General features: G+C 45.9%; 1 protein-coding gene across 1 annotated transcript in view; it reads left to right on the forward strand.

Annotated features, from left to right (window-relative positions):
- The window catches only part of ARL1 (ARF like GTPase 1), an 85,164-nt gene that overhangs the window by 51,529 nt on the left and 15,602 nt on the right, over positions 1-18,033 (forward strand). The window lies entirely within an intron of this gene.

An 18,033-nucleotide genomic window follows, 5' to 3' on the forward strand; every position in this document is an offset into this window, starting at 1 on the left:
TTGAGTCAGTAAAGAGCTCTTGGATTTGTTCAACCAGTTAACTGTACCCACATCTGGTAATCCATGACCCTAAAAAAACAGTATGAATACACTTGGCCACAAAGCAATACGTTTTTACAAAACAGTTTACGTTTCAGACTTTTGAGACTGGTTAATTACTTGAGTCCATCTCACCCAGCAGTGCTGTGTTCAAACCTAATATTTGGGGCAAAACAGAATGGCACAAAAGTTAAAAACAAAACCTTCTTTTGTTTTCCGATTAGTTTTTTTGCCACACAGGTTTTCTTTGTGTTTCAGTACGTTGGAGCTGAGCTTGAGTAACTATTAATACTTTATTGAAATCATCTTAAGTCCAACAACATTTCTTAGTTAGCCTTATGTGTCGAGATTTAAATTTACTTCGTCAATGTAATTAAATATATCACATCCAAGAGAGCATTGAGTTGATTAATGTCCGTAGCAAAAACTGTAATATACAACAATGCTTTCCATTCTTCTGATGGAGAGTGAAGAAGAAGGTTTAAAGTTTTTCCAGAAGGGCATGATGCATAGTACAAAGTGGATGTCTCCTGGTTGATAGTTTCACATTCTTGGTGCCCAGCGAGCTTATGTTCTCTTTTTACAGTCACCAAAATGTTTTGCAACCTATTTGAAATAATGACTAGCAGTACTTTGTTCAGCTTTTGAAAAAACTTTGCCTGCTTCCTTTTTCAACGATCACTGATGAATTTAATGTGCGTGGCTTCTTTAAAGTGTATATTTTGTGCTGTCATTCTTTAAGGGGTGGGCATGCGCGTGCGTGCGTGTGCGTGTGTGTGCGTGTGTGTGCGTGTGTGTGTGTGTGTGTGTGCGTATATTACACATACAAGTAGCCATGTGTACAAAAGAATGGAGGCATGCCTAATTGGGATTGTTATTGATTGAGTGTAAGGATAGATGGTTCACTGTACAAAAAATTAATGCAGGCGTACAGGGAAGGGTGGATGATTGCATCATTGTTCAATGTTTAAGCAGTATCCCACACACTAGTGCTGTGTAATACTCCCAAGAGTTCTGAAAGCGCGGTGGGAGCCAGACCTGAAAACATGTGAATCATGCAGGAATGAGCCTCTTGATCAGAAGTGTAGGGACGGTTTAAAACATATAGTTTCTTACCTGTCGGTGTAGTTTTGCAGCTTGAAGACTTTCTGGATTCACTATGCTGTGCATTATTCTGCCATCTAGTGGTTGGGTCTGGAATTGTAGTCTTTCTTCTCTTTTTTTTTTCGTGGTCCAGGTGGGTGTCGACATACCACCATTTGGTGTCCTTCATGACGTCCCCCAGAAGCTCCCACCTTTGGTCACCATCTTCGGATTCTTTTTTCTTGTTTTGTGTTATTTTTTCTCTTCTTTTAACTTATAAGTCTTTCTCCTGTTTTAATCCTCTTCCTCCTGTCTCATCTTTCTGGCGGAGGAGGGTGGGATCGCAAGTGAACCCAGAAAGTCTTCAAGCTGCAAAACTACACTGACAGGTAGAAAACTATACGCTTTGCAGCGTGAATCTTTCTGGATTCACTATGCTGTGCACAGATTTTGTAGTGGTTTGTCATTGTTGTGGTGGCTGGTTGGAAGATGAGCTCTGGTTACTGAATATGCGTTGTAAGACCTTCTGTTCCACTTGCAGTTCCTTGTTCATTGGATATCTACACAGTAGTGCTTAGTGAACGTGTGCACTGAAGACCATGTTGCGGCTTGGCAAATGTCTTGAATAGGTGTGTTTGCTAGAAACGCAATTGTTGCTCCTTTCTTCCTTGTTGAGTGAGCATGAGCTGCTCCTTGTAACTGTTGCCCTGCTTGTTTGTGGCAGAGTTGTATGGTTTGTGCAATCCACCTTGCAATGGTATTTTTGGTAACTGGTCGTCCCAAAAAACTTCTGGCAAAGGATACAAAGAACTGCTTTGTCTTTCTGCACCCCTTTGTCCTTTCTATGTAGTGCATTACTGCCCTCCTGACGTCCAGTGTGTGTAGCGCCCTTTCTGTGCTTCTGGTTGGTTTTTGGAAAAAACTTGGTATTTTTGAATTGTCTGATTGATGTAGAACCGTGACACCACCTTTGGTATGAAATGTGGGTCTGTTCTCATTTTAATCCTATCATTGTGTATTTGTAGGTAGGGCTCTTGAAGTGTTAGCGCTTGCAATTCGCACACTCTTCGTAGCGATTTGATAGCTACTAAGAAAGCTGTCTTTAGCGGGAGCATGTGGAGTGTAGCTTTGTGAATAGGCTCAAATGGTGCCTTCATCAATTGAGTTAACACTACGTTAAGGTTCCGTGCTGGTGCTGGCATTCTGTGTGGAGTTACGATTCTCTTCGCCCCTTCTAGAAATCTTTTTACTACTTGGGAGGTGAAGAAACTCTTTCCTGTTTCTCCTCTTGTGTAAGCCACTATTGTCGCGAATTGCACCCCTAAGGATGTGTAGCTTAGTTTGTTTTGTAGAAGATGCGTTAAGTATTTTAGTACTGTTGATTCTGTTGTAATTTTCCTTTGTAGTTTCTCCCTAATGCACCATTCGGAGAATCTTTTCCAGTTTGCTATGTACCACTTTCTTGTGGTAGACCTCCTTGCCTCCCTGAGCACTGCCATTGTACTTGCTGGTGGTTTGAGGTGTGCAAATTCTAGGTCTTCAGGTGCCATGCTGCTAGGCTGAGGCTCTGGCTCTGGGTGTAGCACCCTTCCGTTCTGCATTGTTAACAGGTCCCTTCTTTTGGGGAATCTGTGTGCTGATGCTTGCACCAGTTCTACTGTTTGTGAGAATCGGGACTGTCTGGTCCACTGAGGTGCTATTAGTCAGACCCTCCAGGATTTCGCGGTTCGCCACGAAATCTGCATTTTTTAAAATTTGCCTCGATTTTTACAAAAGTGCCCGCGAAATCGTCACTTTTGTAAAAATCCCGCGATTTTACGTTAATAAACCATAAACAGGTTGACAACTGTGCAGCAGGGCACGATTGTGAGAGGAGATCTTTGTCGGCAGAAAAATAATTATTTTCTTGCATGTTCAGTGTTAACATAGCAGTCGCTCGCATTTGTACACAGTTTAAAAATGATAAAAATAAATTGTTTTGCTATGTGTCACCTTCTCTATTTTAGGCTCTTGTCTTGAGGTGTACCTTTAATCGTCTCATCCAGTGTAATTGTTTTAATAATGGCATCTTCAATCATTAATGTTGTTGACAGTGCTTTGTCCTGAACTGGTATTCCTGTTGGTAGATCATTTCGTTGATTCATAGAAGAGGATGAGGTGCAGATACAGGAAACATCTATATAGGTCACTTGTCATTAGCAGTAACTTAGAAAATGTCCATATCTGTAAAATAGGTAATGGTGAAACTTCCAGGGCATGGTAATAACTTTTGATTAGTGACCACCACACCTCCATGTCAAGTCACTACTAGTGAATGAATATTGAGCTTGTAGAGTGATATATAGACTTAAATAGGAGGTGCCCTAGTGCTTTCAATGACACGTCCATCTTGAAGAAATTAGCAGAGAGAAGTGGCTGGTACCTAAACAGTTTGCCGGATTAAATTTTGAGATTGAACATATAAGTTTTAATGTATTTTTAAATTGCAAATGGCCATTGTGCAATCTCAGATGATTTGGCATGTTGTTCCATACCTTCGGGAGGATCACCGACAGCATATAACACCCAATTCTGGATTTTTGTGAACCCATGGAGTGACCAACAAATGTTTAAATTAGGATCTGAGAATTGTTGGGGGTATGCTTGATGAACGGTGATATCATGTAGTCTTACTCTCGAGGTAGTGTAGTGTTTTGTGACATAAGCAAAGAGACTTAAGAAGACTTTGGTTTCCGATTGGCAGCCAGTGAAGTTTGCAAAGATGGTTGGAAATTTAGGTTTTTCGATTTAGTCACAGTATAAATATTACTGCTGCACTTTGTATAACTTTGGATTTCTGAATGTAATATTTTTGGAGGCCCACCAGTAGTAAATTTCAGTATTCCACACTCCTTTGTATGATCACCTTTACGTTAGTAATCCTGGATGAAGCCGGAAGCATTGGTAATATTTTTTGAAGGACTCTTAAGAGGTGTACACACACACACACACACACACACACACACGCACGCGCTCGCTCACTCACTCACTCACTCACTCACTCACTCACTCGAGGAGCTGGTATCCACATTCTTTGCTGTTGAGCCAAGTTACATTAATTCAATTCAAAGCTCCCCCCCCCCCCCCTCGTCAAAGATGTATAACTTTATGTACATCAGGCTATCCCCTTGCACCAGAGAACTTTCCTTTGCCAAACCTTGGTTGCAAATAGAAACATATACTGGGCCAAATGCTTCCTAAGCATTGTGCATAAAATGCACAAATGTAGCAACTGCTGGGAGGTTACACTGGTGAATTTGGGGCTACATTTTGCCCTCAAGGGAGGTTCAACAATTGAAAGATTTTCACATACGCTGCCACCAACCCATTATTTGCAGAAGGTCAAGGGCTCTGAGGGTCCTATTAGATGTCCAATCATTTCTCAAAGTGAACTATGCAAGTCCTAAGGAAAAGCAATCCTGGAAGAACTATATAGTGTAAGAAATCCCACGAGACTGGATGAGGCCCCTCATTGCACATCACTGTTGCACTGTGATGCATGTAGCTGCTCGGGGTGGATGGGCTCTGTGACTCCTGGGTCTGAAAAGCTAGCTCGTTGCGAATCCTCCACCAGATCAATCTTTTACGCTCAAATTCCAAACTCCATTTTGTCCCACCATCACAGAGAGACAGCTTTTCAATTTTCCATTGGAGGAGTAGACTTTATGAGCCTCATCAGCTGTATGATCTCCATCTGCTAAAAAAAAGTGGAAACCAATTCGGGCCTACCAAGGCTACTTGCATCCGACCATATTTCAGCCACAATCCTGTGGGAAGAGTGTCCGAGGCAGACACATAGAGTATACCCTTAGGCCCGAGGGTCCTTATTCCCTCTACCCCAATACAGATATCTGTGTTTGTAGTAGGAAAAACAGCCAAATAAAATGCCGCAAAATTGCCGCTAAATTTCCATTTTTGTGCCGCTAAATTTGCTAATCCATGCCGCTATATCCTGGGTGGTCTAGTATTAGCGTCATGTTGCTGATCCTGCATTTGTTGAGCACCCTGTGTATCAGTGGTATCGGCGGGAGGTGGGGGAGAGGGAACGTAGGCAAATGTCTTTGACTAATGTATCCATAGCGCATTCCCTTGGGATCGATGGTCTGGTGGTCTGGATATGAAGTGTTGGCATTTTGCATTTCGGTGTGTTACAAATGGGTCTATTTGCGCTGTACCCCCGGAATAGTTTCTCTATTTCCTGTTGGTTGAGCGCCCATTCTTGGGATGCTGACGTTTGCCTGCTGAGTCTTTCTGTTTCCATATTGTCCTTCCCTGGGAGATGTATTGCAAGTAGGTCTATTCTTAGTGGAATGGCCCATCTCCATATTTCCTGTGCTAGCCCTGATAGTGCTACTGATAGCATTCCTCCTTGTTTGTTGATGTAGAACATGGTGGTTGTGTTATCTGTTTGGATCAACACCCTGTTTCCGTATAACTCCTTCTGAAAGGCTTTTAAGGCTAGAAACACGGTTTCTAGCTCTAGGTAGTTGATGTGTTTGACCGCATCCTGCTGCGACCATAACCCCCCTCACCTTGAGCCTGTTCATGTGTGTGCCCTACACCAGCTGGGAGGTGTCTGTCGTGATGGTCACTGTTGGAGTTAGCTGTGTGAATGGTTTCCCCTGTGAAATGTTTTACTTGTTCCACCACGCTATTTCCTGATGCACTGCGTGTGTGACAACCACTAGATCTTCCCAACTTCCTGTTGCCTGTGACAATTACTGCTGTATCCATTCTTGGAATGGTCTCATGTGGAGGCGAATATTTGTCACCAGGTGTATGCATGACGCCATCATTCCCATTAGTTTGCTCACTGTCAGAGCTTGCTCCTTGTGGTAAATACATGTCTCCTTCAGTATTGCCAAAGTTCTCTTTGTGCTGGGGAACACCTTTCCATGTATGGTGTTGATCTCTGCCCCTAAGAATACCTTAACCTGTTCCGGTTCTATTGAAGACTTTCCCCAATGGGTTGAGAACCCCAGTCAGATTAGGGTTTGTACGACCTGCTGGATGTATTGTTTGCATTGGCTGTAAGAACTTGCTTTTATGAGCCAGTCGTCGAGGTAGGGGTATACATGTATCCCTTGCCTCCTTAGGTGCGCTGCTAGGCATTTTGTAAACACCCGTGGTGCGGATTTGAGTCCAAATGCTAGTACTGTGAACTGGTAGTGAGTTTGGTTGATAACAAACCTTAGTAGGCATTTGTGTTTTTTGTTGATGGGAATGTGTAAGTATGCGTCTTTTAAGTATATAGTAGCCATGTAATCCCCCTTTTGATCTTGAATCTTTGTGTCCTTATGAACTTGTTTAAAAACCTTAGATCTAGAATAAGTCTTAGCGTTTCGTCCACTTTTGGTACGAGGAAGTATTTGGAGTAAACCCCCTTGTTTCTTTCCTTGTACGGCACTATCTCTATTACCTCCTTGCTGAGCAGTTCCTGCGCCCCTAGTAGCAAGAGCGGAAGTTATTTTGCGAAGTGCACCTTGTTGTTTGGCCTCTTGTTTGGAGGTTGTTTTTCTAGCTCTACACAGTAGCCCAGCCGTATTGTATGATGTTTAGTATCCATTAATCCGTTGTGACCTTCCATTCCTGGAGGAAGTCCCTTATCCTGCCTCCTACTGGTGTCATATGTTCTCGGAACTATTGTTTTGTAAAATCAAGTTTTGGTTTTGTCTTGTTTTGATGCCCCTCTAGAGGTGTTAGGGTGGGTGTTTGTCTTACGGCGAAGTCACTTGGAGGTGGATTGTTGCCCTCCTCTCCGTGCCTGTCCTAGTCTGTTTGAGCGCCCTCGAAAGGACTGGCCTTGTGGCTGGTACTGCCAGTTTTGCTGCTGCTGTCCCTGCTTCTGGGCTTGGATGTTTCCTTGATAACCTTGTTGGAAGGCTTGGTGTGATGTAGCAGGTTCTTGCCTCCCCTATCTGCTGGTCTTCTTGAGGGTGTACCCCTTCTCATCCCTCTGAACTGCAGTGCTCCCTGTCTCGTTGTCCTTTTTGAGCTGAGTTAACTTGTCGTCAACCGGCGTTCCAAAAGGTTGCTCTCCGTTGAAGGGTGTGTTCAGGCTGTTGTTCTGTACCTCAGGCTTGAAGCCTGAAATCCTAAGCCATGCGTGCCTTCTCTCTGTCACCCCAATCATCTTTTGCCTGCTGGATGTCTCTGCAGCATCCAAGGCTGACTTCAAACATGTGTTAGCCATGTTTTGTCCTTCCTCTACCAAGTGGGTTGCCCTTTGCTGGTACTGTTCTGGTACATGCTTCAGGAGTTGTCCCACCTCCTCCCAGTGCTGGTATGCGTGCCTGTTGATTAGGGTGGTAGAGTTTGCGATGTGTCATTGGATCGCCACACTCTGCTCCACTTTCCTCCCCATGAAGTCCATTCTTCTACTCTCCTTGTCTGGAGGTGGTCCGGCATTTGTGAGTACATTAGCCCTTTTCCTAGCTGTTGCTGTTATTATTGAATCAGCTGGCACTGATCCATGGATGTATGCAGGGTCCTTTGAGGAGTGTTTGTACTTCTTTACGGTCCTCGGGGTCACTAATTTACATACAGCTGGCTCCCTCAAGGTCTCCCTGTCCTGGTCCAGCACACTGGGGAGCATGGGCAGGAACCGACGTCTTATTTCTGTGGGTAGCAGAGTTTCCAGGAGAAAAGAAGCCGTGGGCTTTTCCTCCTCCAACTTCACTCCATATGTCTCTGCAGCCTTTTTTACTACCATATTATAGACCCCTATATCGTCCGGCGGCGAAGGCCTCCTAGGGTACGTGTCTACTCCTTCTTCCAGTATTTCAGCATCGAGGTCATGCCACTCCAAGGATGTCGAGTCCTGGTAGGTTTCTTGTTCCTCGACTGGTTCAGGTGCTTTCGGCGACTCGGGGTCCTCATTGCCGCCTTCGGCATCGGCCGGATGGTGTACTGGCTCATCCTTTCATCGAAGTCCTTTTTTCGTTGCAGGATGCTCGCCATTTCGGCCTCGAGCCTCCTTCTCTTCCTCTCCATCTCGGCAGCTTGTTTGGCGTCGAGAGTTTGAGCGCTTCGCTTAGAGGTCGTCGTAGTCGTGTTGACCCTTCTTTTCTCTGCGTCAAGGTGTCCTTTTCGAGGGCAGCGTTTGACGACCTTGATTTTTTTTGGGTTTTCGCCGCCTGGAAGTTCTTTTTGAAGGATCCGCTGAGCTGCTTGTCCTTGGGTGCTGTTGCTTTTGCCGAGTGTTTCGACGGCAATGCTCCCTTTGAGGACTTGGCTTCACTCTTACGAGTGTCCGTCAACGGTCGACGGCGACTCTCTTGCCTCCTTCAACGTTTTCTTTTGCATTTCGACAACTGTGCAGTCCTCTGGTCCTTCGGCGATGTTGTCCTCTTCTCCACTGGAGAGGCCCAAGTCTTGGAGCAACGGTGGTGGCCCCTGCCCCTGCATCGTGTAGGCCACTGCCCTTGCATGGTGTAGTTCGCCTTGCTCTTACTCAGAGGGTCTTCGTGTGAATGCCAAGCATGCGTTGCATTCCTCGCTGTTATGGCCGAGTGGCAGGCAGAGGTTGCAGACTAGATGCTGGTCCTTCTGGGCGTATTTGTTGTGGTAATTGTCGTAGAATTTGAATGGTGTTTTGTCCATCCCCGCGCTCTGGGAGCCCCCTGTGTGCGCATTTTCCGTTAAACATCTAGATTTCGGGTGTTATTCTTTTCCTTCGTCGTCCCGGTTACCTGACCTGTAGTCTGGTGTGTTGAAATCTGTGATTTTGGTAACGATCCAGACCCAACGGCGAAAAAAGAATCTGAAGATGGCGACCAAAGGTGGGAGCTTCCGCAGGAAGCGCGTCGACGTCACGAAGGACACCAAATGGTGGTAGGTCGACCCCTCCTCGGCCACGAAAAAATGAGAAAAAAGGCTACAATTCCAGACCCAACCACTAGATGGCAGAATAATGCACAGCATAGTGAATCTAGAAAGATTTACGCTGCAAAACTAAAGAATAAGTGACTTCCGATTCGTCACCTTGTGAATTTCTCCAGGCATCAGACTGGATTCATAAACTCTTGCGATAGCTACTGTGCATGAGCAGTGCTGTTAGCCTACATCCCTACTTCTTACTACCAGACATCACAGCACACAGCTGCATATAGATGTCATGCCTGCGCGCAAATGTCAGTTTGTCTCCTATTCCTAGGTCTGATGTTGGTCTAGACCTTTTAATTTTTAGTAAAAAATGCAATGTCTATGGGGATTTAGCATTTTTTTTAACACTACCACAGCCTGAAATACTGAACGGAATAACACCAAATGTTGCAGAAAGGTAGTAGCTTGGGAGTTAATTAAAAAAAGAAAAATGTGTACATCTACGGACGAGACTTTGCGGGTCCTGAGGCAAAACAAGGTCCTGATTGGCTGGCCGCAACTGAAAGGAAAGCTGTGGTCTCCATTTTGTTTCTCGGTCTGCCAGTAAGTGGGGGGGAAATAGAGTGAAAAATAACATAAGGGGTCAGGATAGAGATATCCTGACCACATAGGACACATGGAGGGGTCTGTAAGGGAACCCTCATGGCCAAATAATTGCCTGCATGTTTTATTAGGGGGGCCGAATCGCGAATCCATGACGCTCAGCGTAACCCCACAGAAAATTTGCAATGGTTCTGAAACCCAAGGGGGGGGAGATAAAACTTCACTCTCACACCAAACCTCCGCTGCGCACGGCCGAAGGCCTTTTGTGGTGTTGGTTGCTTGTGGGGGTGGAGGTGTGGGCCCAAACCGCCCTGCACATGCTCGAAGGCTCCTACTTTGCATGCTACACTGTGTAAAGTGACTTTTGCTCATAACTGAAACCATAGGCTCCCACGGTTCATACATTGGTCAGTCTGCTCATGGTCTGTGGTCACTTTCATATTATACAACATTTACTTGGCTAGCCTGTGTATAAGCATTGCTGCACAGTCTCCATCTGCTACTGTTTTGGGGCACTTTCGGGTTGTACAATGCTTCTACAAGCAAGTTATTTATGGCCATGCTTTCCAAACCAGTATTTATTTTCTAAGCACTACTAAATGTGGATGCTGGGTGAGCACTGTTTCTAGATTGTGCAAGAATGGATCAGGAAGCAGGGGCTTTATGCCCATGCTATGCTTAGCAGTTTTCTCTTCCATGTGATTTCTTCCATGAACAATCTTTTCTGCTCTTATTCTTCAAGTTACGTCTTCACAGTGCCTACTTAATAGCTCCTCCTAACATCAACGCCCTGGATATCTATTTGCCGAGTGTTCATTTTGTAATATCATCCAAGAGTCGGTAGATGCTGCAGCTTTGTGTTTCTCCTGTTACCCCCCCTCGTGCAACACTGTGATGCCATAGGACCAGGGAACCAGTGCTCAAGAGTGCTTCCCTCAACACACGTAAATTGTTCTCCAAGGTACACTTGCCTCAAAGTATCGTCCCTGATAAAGTAAACACCATTATCTGGGGATGTTAGGTAGAGCAATATTTCAGAGAATTTTCTAAATCCTAGTCCATCCCCAATTTGACACCGACTAGTTGTCAATTGCAATAATTTTTTTATTGTAATCTCCTATTTCACTTTGCAAGGTAAAGTATATGGTTTCTCCATGCACAAGATTCTCGTGGCGCCACCCTATTGTGCATTTCTGTGCATGCACTGAACAAAAGCAGACCTTTTGGCATGCTCACACATAGGTGTCTATCTTTCATGATTTTAGTTAAATGGCTGCATGTGCTCGCACTGGTGAACATTTTTGATGTCCTTTGTAATAAAGTTACACTTGTGAAGGTTCTACACCTTGTGAATGTGTACCAATGTAATTCCTCCCTTTTAAGGAGGTGGTTATGGGGAGTAAGCTTACCCAAGGAAGTCTTGGCCGAACGGGCAAAATGGCCCTCTGTTGACTTGCAGATCAAATCAGTAGAACCTGGTGAAGGTATGGACGGATGCCAACATGAACATGGCTGCATTGGCAAATGTTCAGAACAGGAACACCCCGAGTCAAAGTTGTATTAGCTGATTTTGCCAGGGAGGATCCTTTTTAGCCAAAAGGCATAATAGTTTGATGCAATGATAATACATTGAGATCATGCCTACCTCTGGGGATACCATTCCTGTTTTTTTTGCACCATCGAAATCTACAAACACCTGATCATCAACATGGTACTCCTTGGGCTTATTGATATAAAAACTAAGGGCATGCTGTTGATCCAGCTGAGGTAAACCCAACTTCTCTTTAGATGGGTGAGGTGGGGAAAAGAACACTGGGATTGTAATGGACTTTCTCACGTGGAAAGGTGACACCACTTTTAGAAGCCTGTCAAGAGTGAGGGTAATATGCAGTAGCGCCACCCCCCCCCCGCGCCTTGAAACCCTCACCGGTATGTAGCGCGCTGTATAAATGCAGTGATTGATTAATAAAACCTGGAGCTCACTGTCTCAATAGGCAGACCATCAATAGTCAGGGTACAGCTGCAAAAAGGTTTGAAGGTAGCAAAGCCTTGCTGGGCCAAAGACAATACAAATTATAGAACGTTAGTCAACTTTGTCTCAGGTGGTCATTCTGCTTTTTCTCACACAAGTTAATAAATCTAGTTTAACACCCTAAATATATGGGCTTGATAGATAGTTGACGGGCAGCCAGAATGAAATACATGACTTATGACAGAAGGTTGAACACCCATAGCTCATTCCCCTCAGTTTCCATAGATAAAGGTGTACATTGTGGAGGTTCGGGTGCAGCAATCTGCCCAGCTCGTGGGACAGCAGATCCTTGCACAGAAGAAAACTTGGAGGACAAATGCATAGCATCAGGAGTTTTGAGTACCAATCCCTCTGAGCCTAATCCAGTGCCACTAATCGGCTGTGCTCAGTCCCATCTGGCATTCTTTAGGTGCCATGTGATCAGAGGCAACGATGGTAAGGCTGGAGTCCCACAGTAGGCAAAACAGATCCCCCTACAAACTCGAGGTGGGAAAAGTGCAAAACACTGGGGGGCATATTTACAATTACAGGCGCATCCCTGCAAATTAGCAGGGATGCGCCAGTAATTGTGCGCCATGCCTCCGCCACCCATGATGCGCCGCATTTACAATACGGCGCACCATGGGGCAAAAACGGCACAGATGCGTCACACATCTGTGCCGTAAAGGTATCGCATTGCTGGAGTTGCGTCGCATGCGCGACGCAGCTCTAGCACTGCTATGGGGGGCCCACTCTACTAATGCTGCGTCAAGCCTTACGCCTGCTTCAAGCAGGCGCAGGGTTTTGACGTAGCATTGGCCTAAAAGTGACTGAGTGAAATCTTGTAGATTTCACTCAGCCACTTTTAGGAGGCGTTCCTGCGCCGGAACGCCCTCCACTGCACCAAAACGCCTCCTTAAGGCGCAGGGCTTTACAACATGACGCATCTCCCAGATGCGTCACGTTGTAAATAGCCCGCACCATGGCGCATCTTTTGCGCTGCCGCTGCGCCACAAAAGTGGCGCAAAAGAGGCGCAAGGGGCTTGTAAATCTGCCCCTGGGTATTTGCAAATGCAGCCAAAGGTCTGTTAAGGACATCCCCCACAGGGCAAAGATGCAATATGCCACCTCAAGGTGCAGACTCTACTCTTGGTGAGCAAGATGATATCATCTGTTTTTTTTTTTGCTGTCATGGTGAAGGATCCAGTTAGATGAGAAGTGACCGCCATCACCACAATCACAATACATGACGATAGAACACATGCCCCACATTGTCTTGCTTGTTGCAGTATCACAAGGTGGTCGTGTTAGCCATTGGCACCTGAATTGACCATCCCTTGATGGAAGGCAGAAAGACCTTGAGAGCCAGTCAGATGGCTAACAACTCCAGTAGATTTATGTGATGACGCTGCTCCACCTGAGAACAGAAAACCTCAGATCTTCTTATCATCCAGGCAAATGGGAGATAACACAATCAAGAAATTACACATTTAAGAGAAGGTGCATCCAGTTCCACCATGCCCTCAGTTGCCACGTCGGAGATGCATAATCTTGTTCAAGAGGTTTTCCCAGTGGTGGGCGCACTGTAGGCAGAGCGTCAATTGAAGGGCCCGCATGAGCCACAGAGCCTGAGGAACCAGCAAGGTGCATGATGGTAGTAAAGAAGAAGCCTCAGAATATGCAGGACTGGACGAGTAGCTCTCGCCTGAAACATCAGGCTCATAGCTTGAATGTCTCCGACTCACTGCAAAGGTTTTTGCCTTTAAGGTGACCATGTTCAAGATCGCCCCAATGCAGTCCTGTCTCTAGGTTAAGCAGAAGAAGAGATTTGGACTAGCTGATCGAAAACCCTAGCAGTGACATTTTGCTCTGCAGGTGATCTGACTCTAGCTGAGACGAGATCACCTTCAATATCCAGTTATAAAGGTACAGGAATACAATGCTACCTTGGCCTGCGAAAATGGGCCACAACCACCAACATGAACTTAGTTAAGCTCTAATGGGCCGACTTAAGGCCGAAAAGCAGGACGATGAAGTAAAAGTGGCTGCTGTCACTACAAAGTGAAGATATGTCTTGTGGGACTGCAGGACTTGTGCAGGAAAGCATGTGTTCTTTAGGTTCAGGGACACCATCCAGTATTAGCGAATCAAGGCCAGCAGTGAGTGTCATGACTTGAAACTTATCTTTATTGGGAAACAAGTTCCACAACCTGTGGTCTAGAATCTGCCTTGGCATTTCCCCAGTCCAGTGTGAGCTTAAGTGGTTTTGATATGTTGCCTTGAAGAGGAGAAGCACTGGCACTGCTTCTGTTGTCCTCATCCTTTGCATCCTTCTTCGCCCCAAGCACCACAAAAATATCTCCTTGGGTTCCTAGATCTTCTGTGAAGGCTGATGCTAATGGAAGGCCAAACTTCCATGGTAACCCCTAAGCCTGATGTACTGCTGATGAAAGCGACTTGAAGATGAAGGCCTGTGAGAACTCTGTTTCCCTGCTATTCTAAATTTTATTTTAGGGTGACTCCGAGTTGTTACCAAAAAAACCTAGCTCCCTCACAGGGCATGTCCATCAAGTATGACTGGACGTCTCCAGAAAACTGGATTCCGCAAACCCAGATATGTTGTCTGGTCATTGTGTTTGCTCCCATGACAGAGGCGGCTTCATCAGCAGTTGAAGCCTGAAAGTAAGACCTGCCTGCCACATCCTGAACTTTCTGAGTAGAGGAGTAGAGGAGTTACCTAGATCTTCAGAAGCAAGGGTAAACCACTTAGTGCCAGACTTGCCTATTGAATAAGTACATTAAGTCTCTCGCGCATTTATCATAAGAGGCTTGATTGACTTTACAGGTAGAAGCTTACGCCACAAGGCTCAAAGGTATAGGGGGCTGAATCCAGAATTTTGCCCAGCACCCGTAAAGGGACTAAGGTGTCTAACGTAGGGTGTACTCACCGGTTATCAGGTCAACCATAGCCTCATTGAATGGCAACGGAGGGTTCAGAGTGGAATATCCTGGCTGAAGTATCTGTCAACATATTTGATTTGGTCTCCTCACTCCAGAGAGGCAAGTCCAACAACTCTTCTTTCCTCTGTACCACAACAGACAAAAAGGCACTTCCCTCAGTCAGGGGTCCCAGAGTAGAATCTAAAGCAAATTCAGGGGAAGAATCAAGGCCACTGGCAATTTGTAGCTCATGGTATAGATTAGCAACTGGGTATTTAATGGATCCTGAGCTGTGAGTGCACTGCAATGGAATATGGGCGATCAACTGGCAATGGAGATTCCAGAGAATCATATGTGGGACAACAGGAGTATGTTGACCGCCACAGAAGGTTTCAGTGACTCTTCAAGGCCAAACAGCACTGGGACCACCTATAACGCAGGTGCAAATTAACACTCTTGAACAAATGAAGGGAGACTTTCCAAAAGTTTGTTCCGCAACTGCAACCTCATTACTTGGTTCTCTACCGGCAGCAATACCTCTGATGCCTCAACAGCACCCTATCACCATTTCAGCCACCAGTGGTCGTGCCTCCTCGGTCACCTTGGTTTCCAGGGTAGCCTACACCACTTGCAGCCTCTATATCGCCCCCCCCAAATCCAGAGAATACTATAGGACACCAGACATTGCACTAATTTATCTTGCATGCCATTCTAAACTAAATCGTAGTAGGAAAGTATATACAAAAACCCAGTCACATTTGCAATACCGACCGGGATAAGAGTTGTTCAGAAAACCTCGGATGCAGCTCATCGTTGCAACCTCCATAAAGCAGCCAATGCACTAGCCATTCTAAAACAATATGATCACTAGATGTGGCATGACATTTCTCCTCAAGGCAAGTTCATCCCCAAGGATGGAAAGAACAAAGCCAATGCAATTGTTAAAGAGGAGATGAACACTGCCACAGCTATAAAAGATGCGGCCATGGATTACTCAAGTGTATGCTTCACCAGTTAGTAGTACTGCAGGGGAGGGCTGCAGTATGTAGAAGGCAGTGATGATCTAAACCCACCCACTTCCACCTTGAGGTACAAGTCCATCTTCTTCAGATTCCTTGTGACAGGGAGACACTGTTTGGGAAATATATTGACCTAGCTGTGCAATTGATACAAACAAACACACACACCCACCCTTCTTTTCCTGTTCAAGTGAACTGCCCTTTGTGGCCCCTGAAGATTACCAGGATTTAAAAGCAGTTCTGCACAGTATAGTGGTCAACGAAGACAATATTACCCCGACAGGCAGTAAAGGTACAATCATTGTTGCACCTCTGTCAAATGCCAATAACGTCAATCATGCCAGTGGCCTTCTGACAAAAAGAGAACACCAAGTGTGCCTGGATTCCTAATGCTGCCCTCACTCAGGCTAAGGAGAAGGCGGTATCTCACTTTGCATCTGAATAGAGGAAGATCACAGCTGGGTGATGCAAGTTGTGGAATAGGCGCACATGCTGGAATTTGTCCAAAAACACACTTTGGTCTCCACCAGCAAAGGAACATCACAGCTTTACCTTCTTCAGAAATGTCATTGGCAAAGTCCCAACCCGTGAGAAACTTGACCTTCTACTCTAGATTATTTCCAGTGAAAAAGAAGACATGGGGATGGTGACCGGTTTTGGATCTTCAGAAACTCAACAAGTCCCCCAAAAAGCAGTCTTATGAGATGTTAATCCTTTAAGATATCGTTCTTTGGCTGCAAAAAGAATCCCTCACCTCCATGGATCTACTAGATGTCTACTTCCAAATCCGCATACATCCAAACCACAGACAGCATTTAAGATGCTCAACAGCAGCTGGAATATGAATGGTTTAGGGGATAAGATCAAGAGGGGCATGGTGGGCCAATTAATCCGAAGGCATTCCCCAGATGTGGTGATGCTGCAGGAAACTCATCTTATGGGTAAACGATGCATGGCACTCCACAGAGGGGGGCTATAAGTTGGTGGCACACACTGGTTTCACGACTGGGTCTCGAGGGGTTGGGATTTTGATTAAAAAGGCCTTCCCCCTCGCCATACAGGCTACATGGATCGACAATAGGGGGAGGTATGTCGGTGTCTCTGGATTGTGGGAGGGGAGGAGCGTAACTTTTTTGTCTGTCTATGTCCCCCCGGCCCTTCAGTCGGACACATTTCTCGATCGTGGGAAAATGTTTCTGTCCCTACCGGTCGGATTGTTGGTAGTCGGTGGGGATTTCAATGCTGTGATGGATGGAATGGTTGATCGTTGCCCGGCTCGCGAGTTGTTGTCTTCCCAAAAGTGGCTGGCTGATTTTGTGGGCACCACGGGCCTGGTGGATGGCTGGAGGCTCAAACATCCCGATGAGATGCAATATACGCATATATCGGTGGCGCATAAATCCTTTTCTAGAATAGATTACGTTCTGGTTCCTGCAGCTCAGGCCGCGTGGGTCCGGGAGGTGCGGCATTTGGCCAGAGGAGTCTCGGATCACTCACCTGTTTGGCTCAGGCTTGAATTTGGCGGGCGTGATGTGGCTCGGGTTGCGCCGATAAGCGCTTGGAGGTTCCGAGACCCGGGGGCTAAGAAGGAGATAGTGCGGTAGCGCACAGGTATTTTCAGGAGAACGTTGACTCGGTGGCCTCTGCAAGCTCCCTATTGGAGGCGTATAAAACTGTCCTTAGGGGGGAGTTGCTTTCCTTTATATCGGGGAGAAAAAAAGGAGGGGCGAGCCGAGGTTGACAGGGTAGAATCGGATTTGCTTGTGCTTGAGCGGAAGGTGTCGCATGCTTCCACGCCGGAGGGGCTGCACCGATTGAAACTCCTTCAAGATGAATACAGGAGTTTGGCCCGTGATAGTGCCAGATAACAGCTGTGCGATACCCAGAGTAGAATATATGAGCACTGAGATAAGGTGGGGAAGTTGATAGCTTGGTTGGAGAAGGGGGACTGGGCGTCGCGGTTAGTCCCGGTGCTGCAGTCCCCTGGGTCTGAAAGGGGCACGGACCCGCAAGAAATTGTGGATGCCTTTGCCGATTATTATGAGAAGGTTTACGCAGCTGAGTGTCATTATTCGGAGGCTGAGAACACAGATATGATTAGGACATCCTTATGCCTACTCTATCGGATGAAGATAGGGGTTTTCTCGATTCTCCCCTCACTAATGATGAGGTGGCTCAGGCAATTAGGGGGGTTCGTTCCGGTAAGGCGTCGGGCCCGAATGGGCTTCCGATTGAACTTTATAAAGTCAATGCGAACGAGCTAGCTCCCTTTCTGAAAGGTATGTTTGTGGAAAGTAGAGAGAGAGGTCGGCTTCCATATGATCAGCTCGTGGCTAATATTATAGTCCTTCACAAGGAAGGTAAGTCGAGGACCGAGTGTTCATCGTATAGGCCGATCTCTTTGTTGAATGCCAAACCTAAAATATTGGCGAAACTGTTAGCGAACCACCGGGTCAAGGTGATTTTACCATCCTG

This window comes from Lissotriton helveticus, chromosome 1_1 (assembly GCF_964261635.1).
Source record: "Lissotriton helveticus chromosome 1_1, aLisHel1.1, whole genome shotgun sequence".
In the NCBI taxonomy this organism is placed as follows: domain Eukaryota; kingdom Metazoa; phylum Chordata; class Amphibia; order Caudata; family Salamandridae; genus Lissotriton; species Lissotriton helveticus.